Source organism: Suncus etruscus, chromosome 11 (genome assembly GCF_024139225.1).
Source record: "Suncus etruscus isolate mSunEtr1 chromosome 11, mSunEtr1.pri.cur, whole genome shotgun sequence".
Taxonomy (NCBI): domain Eukaryota; kingdom Metazoa; phylum Chordata; class Mammalia; order Eulipotyphla; family Soricidae; genus Suncus; species Suncus etruscus.
The window spans coordinates 52,724,501-52,736,626 of record NC_064858.1 but is presented as its reverse complement, the minus strand read 5'-3'; the positions used below and the strand labels follow the sequence as shown (position 1 = coordinate 52,736,626).

The 12,126-nt window shown below is 35.2% G+C and overlaps 1 pseudogene; it reads left to right on the top strand.

Moving 5' to 3' along the window:
- Window positions 1-2,746: 2,746 nt before the first annotated feature.
- Window positions 2,747-2,865, top strand: LOC126023305 (uncharacterized; annotated as a pseudogene).
- Window positions 2,866-12,126: the final 9,261 nt, after the last annotated feature.

The following is a 12,126-nucleotide window of genomic DNA, read 5'->3' as shown; positions in this document are numbered from 1 at the left end:
TGCATGCAGTCTACCTGGGTTTGATCTATGGTCCTCCAAGCCTGATACAAGTGATTTCTGAGTGCAGAGCCAATATAACCCCTGAGCACCACTGGGTGTGGCCCCAATACAAAAGTAAAAACAAAAAATATTAAAGAAACAACATAAAGCAAAAAATTTAATACAATGGTAAACAATTTACTTAAATAGATAAAAATTGAACAGGATGCTACTTTAAAAAGTGCAATCTAGGGGATGAAGGGATGACGCAGTAGTATGGCATTCATCTTGCATTTGGCTGACCCAGGACAGACCGTGGTTCGATCCCCTGGTGTCCCTATTTGGTCCCCCAAACCAGGAGCGATATCTGAGCTTATAGTCAGGAGTAACCCCTGAGTCACCAGGGGTGGTTGCCCCTCCAAAGAAAGTAAATTCTAGGGAGAACTCTTGGGTAGTTAAATTTATTAGCATTACATTTTAAAATACTAGGATTTTTTTGTAAAATATTTAAAAAAGAACCACAAATAATATATTGAACATAAAATTCTAGTTTAAGGATATTTCCTTAAAATTAAAGCCAGGCATAAGATAACATATTTACTATATTGTTGTGATTGGAGTTCTAGAATAGATAACATAAATAAAGTGAAGATAATAGGGACAAAAATTTCCAAAGCTTAAAAGATTCTCATATATGTACTGAAAGAACTAATTAAATACATACCTCAGAGAATGAGATAAAATAGGCATATAGTCATGTAAAACTCACTTTTCAATCTATCTTGCTAACCTGCATGAGAGAGAAAGAGGAAAATAGAGAGAAAGAAAAAGAAGAGAGAAAAATTGAGATATTTATCTCAATTTATCTTAAATTATCCTAACTCAACATAGATCCCATCTCTAATTCTTTGAGTTAAATACTAAACACTTAAATCTGTGAAATATAAGTATAAAGTCTAGAACAAACAACATTAAATGCATAAAATGCATCATATTTTAAGTGAAGAAATATTGGCAGGGTGGTGCTGAAACAAAACTAAAAAAGAGTGAAGCTTTCAGTGTGCCACAGTATGACAATGTTTGATTTCCCTTTGCATTTGAGTTTCTGTTAGCATTGGTTGGGTTGTAATTTTAAAGGAAAACTTATTCCCACTATGATATTGTCTCAAAGAAAACTTAGCAATATTTTTTTTACCAAAGTTTGCTGTTGTCCATGTTTGGTGTGAGGATACTATAAATGTCAGTTAGAGACTGACTATTATTCTCTTGTGTGCTAATCAAATGCATTTTTGCACATAAGTTGTGTCTATTTATAAAATTTGGATAATAGTATTTTTCTATTCATGATTATAAGTAGTTGAAAAAATACAAGCGGTATTTATTATAACTTTCCAATTTTATTCAGCTCAAAACCAAAATCCCTAACCCTCTCATCTAGAACAGTCAATGGTATAGAGACTATGGTCAAGAGATAGTTGTTTATTTAGTGGATAATTGTTCCATTGTTTTATAATTACATTTATATTAATTTATAATTGTTTTATAATTTAATTTTATAATAGGGTGTGAAACTTTAGGTGCTGACCAAATGTGATATAGTGAAGTCACTAGAAATGATTACTCAGATCTTTATTTATTATCATGGAAATGAACCAAATTCTAGAATAGCCTACTTTGTGTCATTATCTGACTTTTTAATGTATAAAAATTACCTTAACAATGAAAATTCTCCTTGAAATGCTGGTAGGAAAAGATGTGAGCAGGAATGTGTGTAGAATCCAACAGTTTATTTGATGCTTAAAGTAAAGAAATGGAAGGGTTGTACATATTTTAAATAATTTTTTTCTAAGGCCAGAGAGATAGAACAGTGGGTAATGTTGCTTGCCTTGCATTTAGCTGGCCAGGGTTTGATTCTCAACATCACATATGGTCCCCAGAACATGTCAGCAGTGATCCAAAGTACAGAGATGGAAGTAAGACCTGAGTACTGTTGGATATGGCCTCAAAAATACAAATTAATTCATTATTTAAATAATCAAAAGTTCTGCTAGGTTGTGTTACTGTAGAAATGTAAAACCACTTTTCTTCAAAAATGACTCTACAAAAGGAAGATATGTTGGGATATAAAATAATTTTATATATAGCAGTAAATCTTCATTGAATATGATCCTAATCTTTTTATGAAAACATAGGACATGCTTCTAGTTGCTGATTAGCTCTATGCAGAAACTACAGAGGATGGTAAGTATTCTTGTCATCTATTCTAATTAAAATTTAAATTGCAATCTGAGTTCTAATGAAGAGAAGCTTAGTGGTGGTCCTGTGGGAACTCTTCAGAGGGTAAGGGGAATAATGCACAAATGCAAAAAGAGATTTCACACAGACTTATTCTGTGTGTTTTATTTGAACATAAAATTCTTATTTTATATAGAAACATGGATTTCTTTGATGGAAACCTAACACAGTCCTTTTGACATGGACATTCTTAAAATGGTGTCAAGTCTTAATAGTATGGACCCAACTATGTCACTTTGGACATATTGACTTTATCCCTATGGCACTATATCTCAGGGAAATTAGGTGACAGCTCAGGTCTACTTGAGAATTACTACCAATTTGGGGCATGTAATCTGGCTCAGACAGAAAACAATCCAAAAGGTTACAACTGTGTTAAGATCACAACAAAATAATATTAGCTTGCTAAATAGATAATAAAATAATTCTAAAACTTATAACTAAAAATTTAACATAAAATAATTTAAAATTTGTCTATGGCCATTCCACTCTGAACACGTCTGATCTTGTCTGATCTCAGAAGCTAAGCAGAGTCAGGCCTGGTTAGTACTTGGACGGGAGACCACCTGGGAATACTGGGTGCTGTAGGCTTAAAAATAATTTAAAATTTAAATTAATTGGCTGTTAAATTATTTTATATTTTTTCTTTAAAATGTATTTGTTAAGCAGCATACACAATCACAGTCTTAGAGAATGTATGCAAAGAAATAAGTTATTCAGAACAATGACAAGAAATTAAACATATAAAAAAGACATTTCAGAACAAAGGCACTAAATGCGTTATTGTCAAAAACAACATAAATACAGAATATGGAAACATTATAAAAAATTTCTCCTGAAATTTTGAAAGGCATATATGCACACTTCAAAAGATGTTTTAAACAAAACATTTAATGCAAATTCAAGTAACTTTAAAAATGTAATCTGCATTTGTTTTAGACATGACACACTAAGCATGTCACCTGTCCTATAGACTATTTCCTGCTATGTTTCTCCACATTAATTCTCTTGAGTTAGTTAATTAGGGGAGTGAAATCCATGCTCTTTGGGGGTTTCTCTTCAATGAATAGCAAAGACATTTCTACTACAGGAGAATCTCTGAAGAAGTGGTCCTATAAAAGTAATAAACATGGGTTCCGTCATTGTCATCTTTCCCCAGCTGTGAGCATATCACAGATAAATGTTAGCAATTGTCTGTTGGACACTGTGAGTGGCAGGTTGCCTTCCAGAGAAAGAGCCCACAGCTCATTGTTTCTGAGCAATATGCAGCACCTCTTCTGCCAATTGGGGTCTGAGAACAGAACACCTCTGCACAAACACTTCAAGGCAGAGCACAGCAATACCCTGAACATCAAATAATAAGGGCAGATCTGACACAGACTTCCAGTGGAGCTTGATTAAAATGTACCAAAATTGTAATTTTTCCTTTCCCTATTTAACTGTAAGACACAGTCAACTTTGTTTAATGTCAATGCTGTTAATGAAATTGTCAGGCTTGTCACTTCCATTGAATAGAAACTTTACTAAGAAACTGTACTACAATTATCTCCAGCTCCATACAGATTCAATTCACCAAAGCATCAGATTGTGCCAGACCTTTAAAGGGTGTCCCTTGGGGTTTGGGATCTCTCCTATCAGGACAATTCAACATGTCCAGGAAAAGATAGAAGCATAAAGCAATAACCAAGAAAAATTATTTAGATTTCTATCCTCCTAAGTGATCTAAACTGGAAACTTCTCTTCTCCTGGGAGGTTTGTGGGTGCTTTCTCAGGCTCTTCAGAGCTATGTATCTCTAATATTTGCCTTCCTCATCTCTGCCACAAAGAAAATGAAGTATTTTCATGTTCCTTTGAGTTGTTTATTCATTCTTTTATTTTGCATCCAAGAATTTTGCAACTGTAGTACAGCAGTCAGGGTGCATGCTTTCTGTGTGGCTGACCTGGGCTTAATTCTTGGGGACCTATACGATCCTGGAAACTTTGCTAGAAGAAATCTCTGAGATCAGAAGTAATCTCTGAGCACTGCCCAAAGTTAAAAAAAAAAAATAAGACTTTGTGAAGCTGTATCAATTTTGGACCAAGTATTAAAAAAGTCAATCTTTAAAAAATACAAATTCTAATAGGGTAGAAAGACCTGGGCATAAAGCAATCAAGTTATAAAGTGTTGTCTTAGTTTAAATTAAAGAGTCCTAGTGTTGGTGTGGAGAGATGATGAAGCCTTTCTGGGCTCAATCCTGCTCTCACAGCCCCTGTGGCTTGGCCAGTCTGAAGGTAGCAGGGTGAAGATTGAGAGATTCACAAATCAGTCAGATGAAGTACTAGGAGTCAGCCAGCTTTATTTCACAGTCCCTACCACCATGCACATGTCCTCACATGGCCTCTTATACCAAGCCTTTTCCCAGCAGCTACTTCTCTATTCCTACTGGGCTCTCTCAGCCTCTGTCACCCTTTCAGCTGCTTTTACCAGGCTTCCTAACTGGCTTCCAGGCTGGCCAACTCCTTTTGGTGATGTTACTACTGCTGCTTCCCCGATGATACTGAATTGCTGATGCTGAATCTGATGCTGTATCTCTGATGATGGCTTTCTCTTGCTTCTCTAACTCTCCTTCTTATCTCCTCTCTCTCCCTCCTGCAGACTCCTCTCACCCGCCCATTCCAGGTGTGGGCAGTTCTGAATTCCTGTGAAATAGATGAGTTGGGGGAGGGGATACCCACAATAAAGTGGTAAACACTGCAGAGAAGGTAAAGTATTATGAGCGAAAATTCATATTGAAGATAAGAGATGGTTTGCAGTTCAAGCTAAATCTAAGCTAGACTTTCAAGAGTAGATACTATTTGAATATTAGGGAGTACTTATTGATCTGTCTCCCTAGAACTCTAATCTTCACATTACTGACTCCTTCATATTTGGCTTGAGATCAAACACCATCCACTCAGAAATATCTTTCCTTGAATATTCAATGAACTGATAACCCTCTGGTTCACCCTCTATCATAACATCATGGCTTATGATCTTATAGCATTTATCAATCTGAAAAATACTTGTTTACTTACCATTTTCAATCATTAGAATGAAAGTTTTATGGAAATAGATATCTTGTCGCACTTGATTAATACTATCGTTTCCTGGATTAGAATAGGTACATATCTATCGTAAACACTCAAAAATAAAGTGTAAATAAACTAAGGGAAAGAGCAGAGGGAAATAAAATAGTGGGCAGAATAAGAATATGCAAAATGGTGAGGATACAAAAGCATAATGATTTAGGCAAGAGAGAAAAATAACAGCATAAATGTAAGATAAAGGTGAAAATACATTCCAAATAGTAGTGTGAGCAGGTGTAGGGGTATGTTAATTGCTGATTTAAGGAATTTTTTATCAATTCTTTTTCTATTTTAAGTGGGCATTCATATGTTTTGTAATAGGAAAGTTACTCAAAAACAACATTGAGTGTCTTCTTTAGGCTAAGCCAAAGAGTAGCTATGTATATTAAAAGGCAAGGCACAGCCTTTGAAATCTGTGCCTTTTTTTTAAAGCAGTTTACTTAATTAATTAATTAATTTGTTTGTTTGTTTTGGGGCCACATCTGGCAATGCTCAGGAGTTACTCCTGGCTCTGTGCTCAGAAATTGCTCCTGGCAAACTTGCGGGACTATATGTGATGCCAGGAATAGAACCAGGTCCATCCCAGGTTGACCACATACAAGGCAAATGCCTTACCGCTGTGCTCTCCCTCCAGCCCCCAAGATATCTGTACCTTTTGCAAGAAGGAAATTTTGGCAGGCCCAGCTGCTGATGTCCAAATTCCATTTCACTGGTATTAAAAGATATTTCAACTCTTATACTCTGACAGGTAGAAAGAATTGCCACATATATAGAAATTGTTTTGATGGCCTTGTACTTTAAGTTAAAGTCTAAAAGAAAAACGCCCACCGTGGAAGGACTATAAAAATGAATTCCACATAAAAACAGTAGCTCATCTGTTCCATTAGGATGAATGAAGAAACTAATAATAACTCATCATGTTATAATCTGTACCTGTACCAATAAATTATGTACTTGGAAAAACAAATCAACATTGAAAAATCTAGCTTCTCAATTTATTTCTAGAGTAAAAAGAGAGGACGCTAAACTCTGAGGGTACAAGCATATTAAATAATTAAATTGCGAAGAAATTAGACTAATTTTCTTGGAAAGACTTTAAATTAATCCCCTATCCTCTGTGCCTCTGTATCATCTCACTATAGGAATTAAGTAAAAATATAACATAACTAAAACCTAACAGCTATTAAGAAAGAGCTGTGTAATAAAGGTAAGAAGAAAGAGAATAATATTTGGGTACTATGTGCTCAAAGAAGCTAGAGTTTACCACAAATGCCTTTATCAGGCAAAGAAATCCATAGTATCTGTGACCCGAAGGATAGATAAGATAGACTTAAAAGAACGTTCAAATTGTTCCAAGATATACTTAGCTTTAAATGGAGAGAACCCAAGATGATCTCTCATCTTACTCATCTAATAAAACGAATAAAATTGCATTTTGTGACACTCTACCCCCTGGATGTGATGCATTAGGCTACATACTCTAAATATGAGGCCTCAAATTCTAGTTATTCTTTAAGAATAGCTGGTTATTTAGCAAAAATCCTGAATCTATAATCAGGGTTCAAATTCTGGCTCCACTTACTTGTCTGCCCTTCGACGAGTTATCTAGAATCTTCTTGCCTCCACTTTTTCAATTATAAAACTATAATAATAAATTTCTTAAGATATAGAACTTTTGTGAAAAATATGTTAATATGAATAAATTATTAGGCACAAAAGAAAATTGAAAAATCGTAGCTGTTACTTTCATTGTTATTATAGTCTGTTTTATTAATAGAATTTAGCCTAATATATAGTCATCGTCACTATTGATAATAATAATGAATAAACTAAGGCTTTTATTCATGAAGTAGATGATTAAAATATTTTTAAAATTTATACATTTTTCTACCTTCATATTAGAAATTGCTTTACTAATTTTTCTACAAAGATATCAGGTAATTTTTTCATGAGTGGCAATTTCTAGAACATCTATACCTCATCAGCATTGTCTCCATTTTAGTTATTATCATGTTTTGAATATTTCATACCAGATATTTGTTTGATGCAAGTAGATATTTTATAATATGTGCTAGTCACAAATCTAGTTCCTAGGAATGTAAGAGTTAACAAAAGCGATTTCTTATCCCCAAAAGAGCTATAATATTTTGCAGATGTGTTTTCATTTAATCTTCACCAAAGTGAAAATTCATTATCGTTTCTATCTTATGGATGAGGAGTTTGAAGCTCACCATAGCTAGTATCTGAGAAAGCATTAAACTAATGGATGGTAAATATAGGATAATATTCCAGAACCAACTTTATTGTGTGTGTTCCTTTCAAAAAGCTATACTGCTCCCACAACATCTTGAATCTAAAATGACAAGTATTCATTTGTAAGTTACTTTAGCCTATGTTGAATAAAAGTGTATTTTGAAGCTCTGTCAAATTGACATTTTTGAGAAAGAGAGAATATGAAACTGGGCTAACAAATGGATTTAGATAGGATAAAAAAACTACAATAAAACATTTCTAATTATCTTTAGAAAATATTAAAAATAAAGTATTCAGACCTATTGATTATGAAAACAATGTTCTATTGGTTTATGTTGAAATTAGATGTCAATGCAAAGGCATTTTTAAAAGGTACATTTTAGGTTATCATCTAATATTTGCATAAAAGTTGATGATTTAGTTGTTGGATTCAGATACTCAAAGAATATTAGCAAAGAATATTTTCCCTATTTACTAGACTACATTATTCTGTATTGGCTTCAATTTTAGACAGAAAATCCTTTCTATGATTGATTTGTCCTTATTTTCAGACATAATATCCTCTTATTTATGTCTCTGGACTATCTTCTGATGAAGACTATTTGTATCAACCTGAGTTCTATCCACAAGCTCTGAGTCAGAAGGGGCACCATGATGGTCACCAAGATTATGTTCATCTCTGAACTTTATATACTGACATTGATTATTATCAAATCTCGAGACATAGACATAACCAAAAGGAAAGAGAAAAATATGAATTCAGTATAACTAGGAAAATTCAGAGTGACAAAACAGAGAGCAAGCAGAGGTTACACATAATTCTAATGATGCTCATCAAAAGAAAGTCACGGTTGTCACTGAAATGAAAAATTCATGTGGTAACTCTGATCATTTCATTGTTTTGCTATGAGTCTTAAAGTACTCATCTAAACATAAAACAGGAACATTAGTGTGGGATTAAATTTTCACTGAAATGATAAATAAATGATGCAAACAATCCTTTTTATAGAAACAGGCCTTCCATATAGATTAATCTATAAAAAATATTTCAATTAAATAGTATTATTCTTGGGCTAGACTGATAGCACTGTGGGTAGGACTTTTGTCTTGCATGCAGCCAACCCAAATTCAATCTCCGGCATCCCCCATGGTCCCCTAAGCCCTCCAAGAGTAAATCCTGAGTGCAGAGCCAGGAGTAAACCCTGAGCACTGCTGAGCATGGCCCTAAAAACAGAAGCAAGGAAAAGAATATTTTTGCAAGTTGGAAACTTTTACCCTTGCAAATTTTCAATCTCCTCAAGACAAAAACCTCTTCTGTTAAACATTTATGGGTGATTGAATAAAGCAGACAGGTAATAGATCATGTACCCCCTTCTAGGTTCATTCTTTTACTTTTAATTTTCCTATTTTTCCTCTCCCTCCTCTCTGTACATTTCCAAATCTCTTACACTCTCTCTTTTCTGTATCTGTCAAAAATGGACCTGCCTGATTGTTCATAAGCCTCTGTCATCATGCAGACAGAATATGGCCTAGAGCACATATAAGAGTTGCCCTAGAAAGACCTGCCAAAACCTGTCTATCACTGTTTTACTTTGCTAGAGAATTATACCTGTTATGATGAGAATTTGCTTGCAAATGAAAAATAGAAAAGTGACTCATGAATTCTAAGATGTTCTTATGCACTAAACACTCTACAAATATTTGCCTATATTCTTGTGCTGAAAACATCCTTTCCTCACCTATATGGAGCTAACTATTGTCATCATTTTATGAACAGTAAATTGGTCAATGATAGGAGCCAAAGATATAGTACCAAGATTAACATGCTTGACTTACACGAATCTGACCCAGATTTAGCATTAGAGTGGTATATATATATATATAGATATAGATATAGATATAGATATAGATATAGATATAGATATAGATATAGATATAGATATAGATAGATAGATATAGATATAGATATAGATATATAGTGGTATATATACATATATATACATATATACATATATATACCTGGCAGATATATTTCCTGGCAGAATACTGCCAGGAGGGACCCCTGAATATAGAGCCAGAAATAAGCCCTGTTCAAAAATAAGCCTTGCTGTGGCCCCAAAACAAAAACAAAAATGGGAAACACCAAAACTTTAACCTCCTGCCTAATTCTAAAACCTTGCATTATTTTCTTCCCACTTCTACTTACTGATTGTGATCTTATATTCTGACAGTGAACTCTTAGATCTTTCTCCTACAGAATTTTTCAATTTCTACTTTGATTTCACCTACAGTGGTCAATTTGAGGCTATCATCTATTTCCTCTTGGACTACAGCATCAATCTTTACACTAATCTCTGACTCCCCTCTTGCATGATTTTCTATTTTTCACTTTGCTTAGTGAACATTCAAAATGCAGGTATTCAAGTCATCTATTCTATAAAACCCTTATATGGGCTCCAGAACTCTAAGAGGAGAGTCCTAAGTCTTTTGATCTGGTTTTACCTTTCTTCTCAACTTTTATCTTTCCCTCATTTTATGTCTAGTCACTTTGCTTTTTTTAGTCCTCAAATTATGCTCATTTTTCACACCACTGCCTGCTATTTTCTTTGCCTCCCCCTTGTCATTTTCTCCTTGCTGACTACTAATACCTTGCAAGATATATTCCAAATGTCACTGCCTCTAAGAAGTTTTTTTAGTTTTCTTAAGCTATGTTAGATTCTACTTAGCACCATGTAGTTCCTAACCATGACATCCATGTCTGGATAAAAAATTTATCACACCAAGACTACATATCATGAGGACTGGATCAATAGCACAGCAGGTAGACCATTGATCTAGCAGGTGACAGACCTGGGTTTTATCCCTGGCATCCCCATATGGTTCCCTAAGTACCATCAGGAATGACCCTTGAGTGCCGAGCCAGGAGTAATAACCCTTGAGCACTGCCAGGTGTGCTCCTTTCTAGGCTTCTAGATGGCCTAGAGAAAAGCATCACTGTAGATTTTCCTCCAATTACTTCCTAATATTTAGTGTGGTGCCTACTCCTCTTCAGTTTTTATTTTATATTTATTTATATATTTTATAATTTTTTCATTTATATTTTTCAATTGTTCAATAAATTCAAATTATGTTACTTGCCTGTGAGTCTAGTTTAAGTAGATGCAAGAATATGCATATCTAATAAATTATGTCAAAATTACATTAGCCAATGGTACATACTCTGATAGCCATCAAATTCTGATAGACATAAAATTCTAAATAAAGAATCTGAAAAAATAGGGAAGTGGACAAAGCACCTGCCTCGAACCTTATCAACCAGTGTTAGATTCCTGGTACCACATATGGTTTTTCAAGACTCACCAGGAGTAAACCATGAGCTACAAGACAGGAGTAAGCCCTGAGCACAGCCAGGTGTGACTCCCACCTAAAATTAACAGTAAATAAAATTAAAATCAAACAATTCAGAAAGTGAATAATTGCATTAGTTGAACATAACAGGGGAAGATCAATGTTGGCTGACATGTCAAGGGGACCCAAAGGAAAAGTATAAGATCTGATAAAGAGTTGGATTCAATAATCTGAAAGAAGACAAAATGTGGAAAGAACTTTATCCATGACATAGTTAAAGATGGCATGTGAGTAAACTGGAGTAAAGCATTCACATGAAGAAAGTAGAAAAAGAATGATGCAAACTGAAGGGATTGGATTTGTAAAAACCAGGAAGTCAAACTGAGAGAATGGCATTTAATACTAAAGAAGGAAATTAGGTACTTTCTGCTTGTTGCTCTGCCATTTTAGGTAAGGCTTGTCTCCACCTAAAATCATGGGGCTTAATTGGTGAGAAAAAGCAGCGCCTTTAATTCTGGCTAGATTTTGTCTGCTTTCACACTCAACCTGCACCATATATACAGGTCCATACTTGTTGAATCAAATAATTAACGATGGGGCTGGATGGCGGTGGATGGCGATGGATTTCTCTCTGCCATTCCAGGCCACGTGGCACCGCAACCCCATCCAGCTGGGGGTTCCCAGGCCCAGGTGAAAGGCGAAAACAAGACTCACTCACAGGCAGGCATCAGGAACCATCAGCTTTATTCATGCCCTATTCACCACATGTGTGTGGCCTATCTCATAACCTTTCAAGCACAGCAATACTTTGCTAGCCCTGCGTCTTATCTCCTGTTAGCCATCTTCCCTTTGGGCTCCATGCTGGTCAAAGACCAGAACACAGAGGCCCAAAAGCCAGAGCGCCCAGCAGCGCAGAAAAGGGGCTGAATCCCCTCGGTTCAAGGCTTTTCTAACTTTTCCAAGACCCCTCCCAGGAATAGGCCGGGTCTTGCAGGTAAGGTCACACCTAATATCCGGTTCCCAAGACCCCTCCCAGAAATGGGTGGGTCTTAGGTATCTACACCCAAATCCAGGGTCTCAGCTAGGTACACCATCATTTCCCCCTTTTCTTAATATTTTCATGCACCAACGTAATAGAGTGAAAAT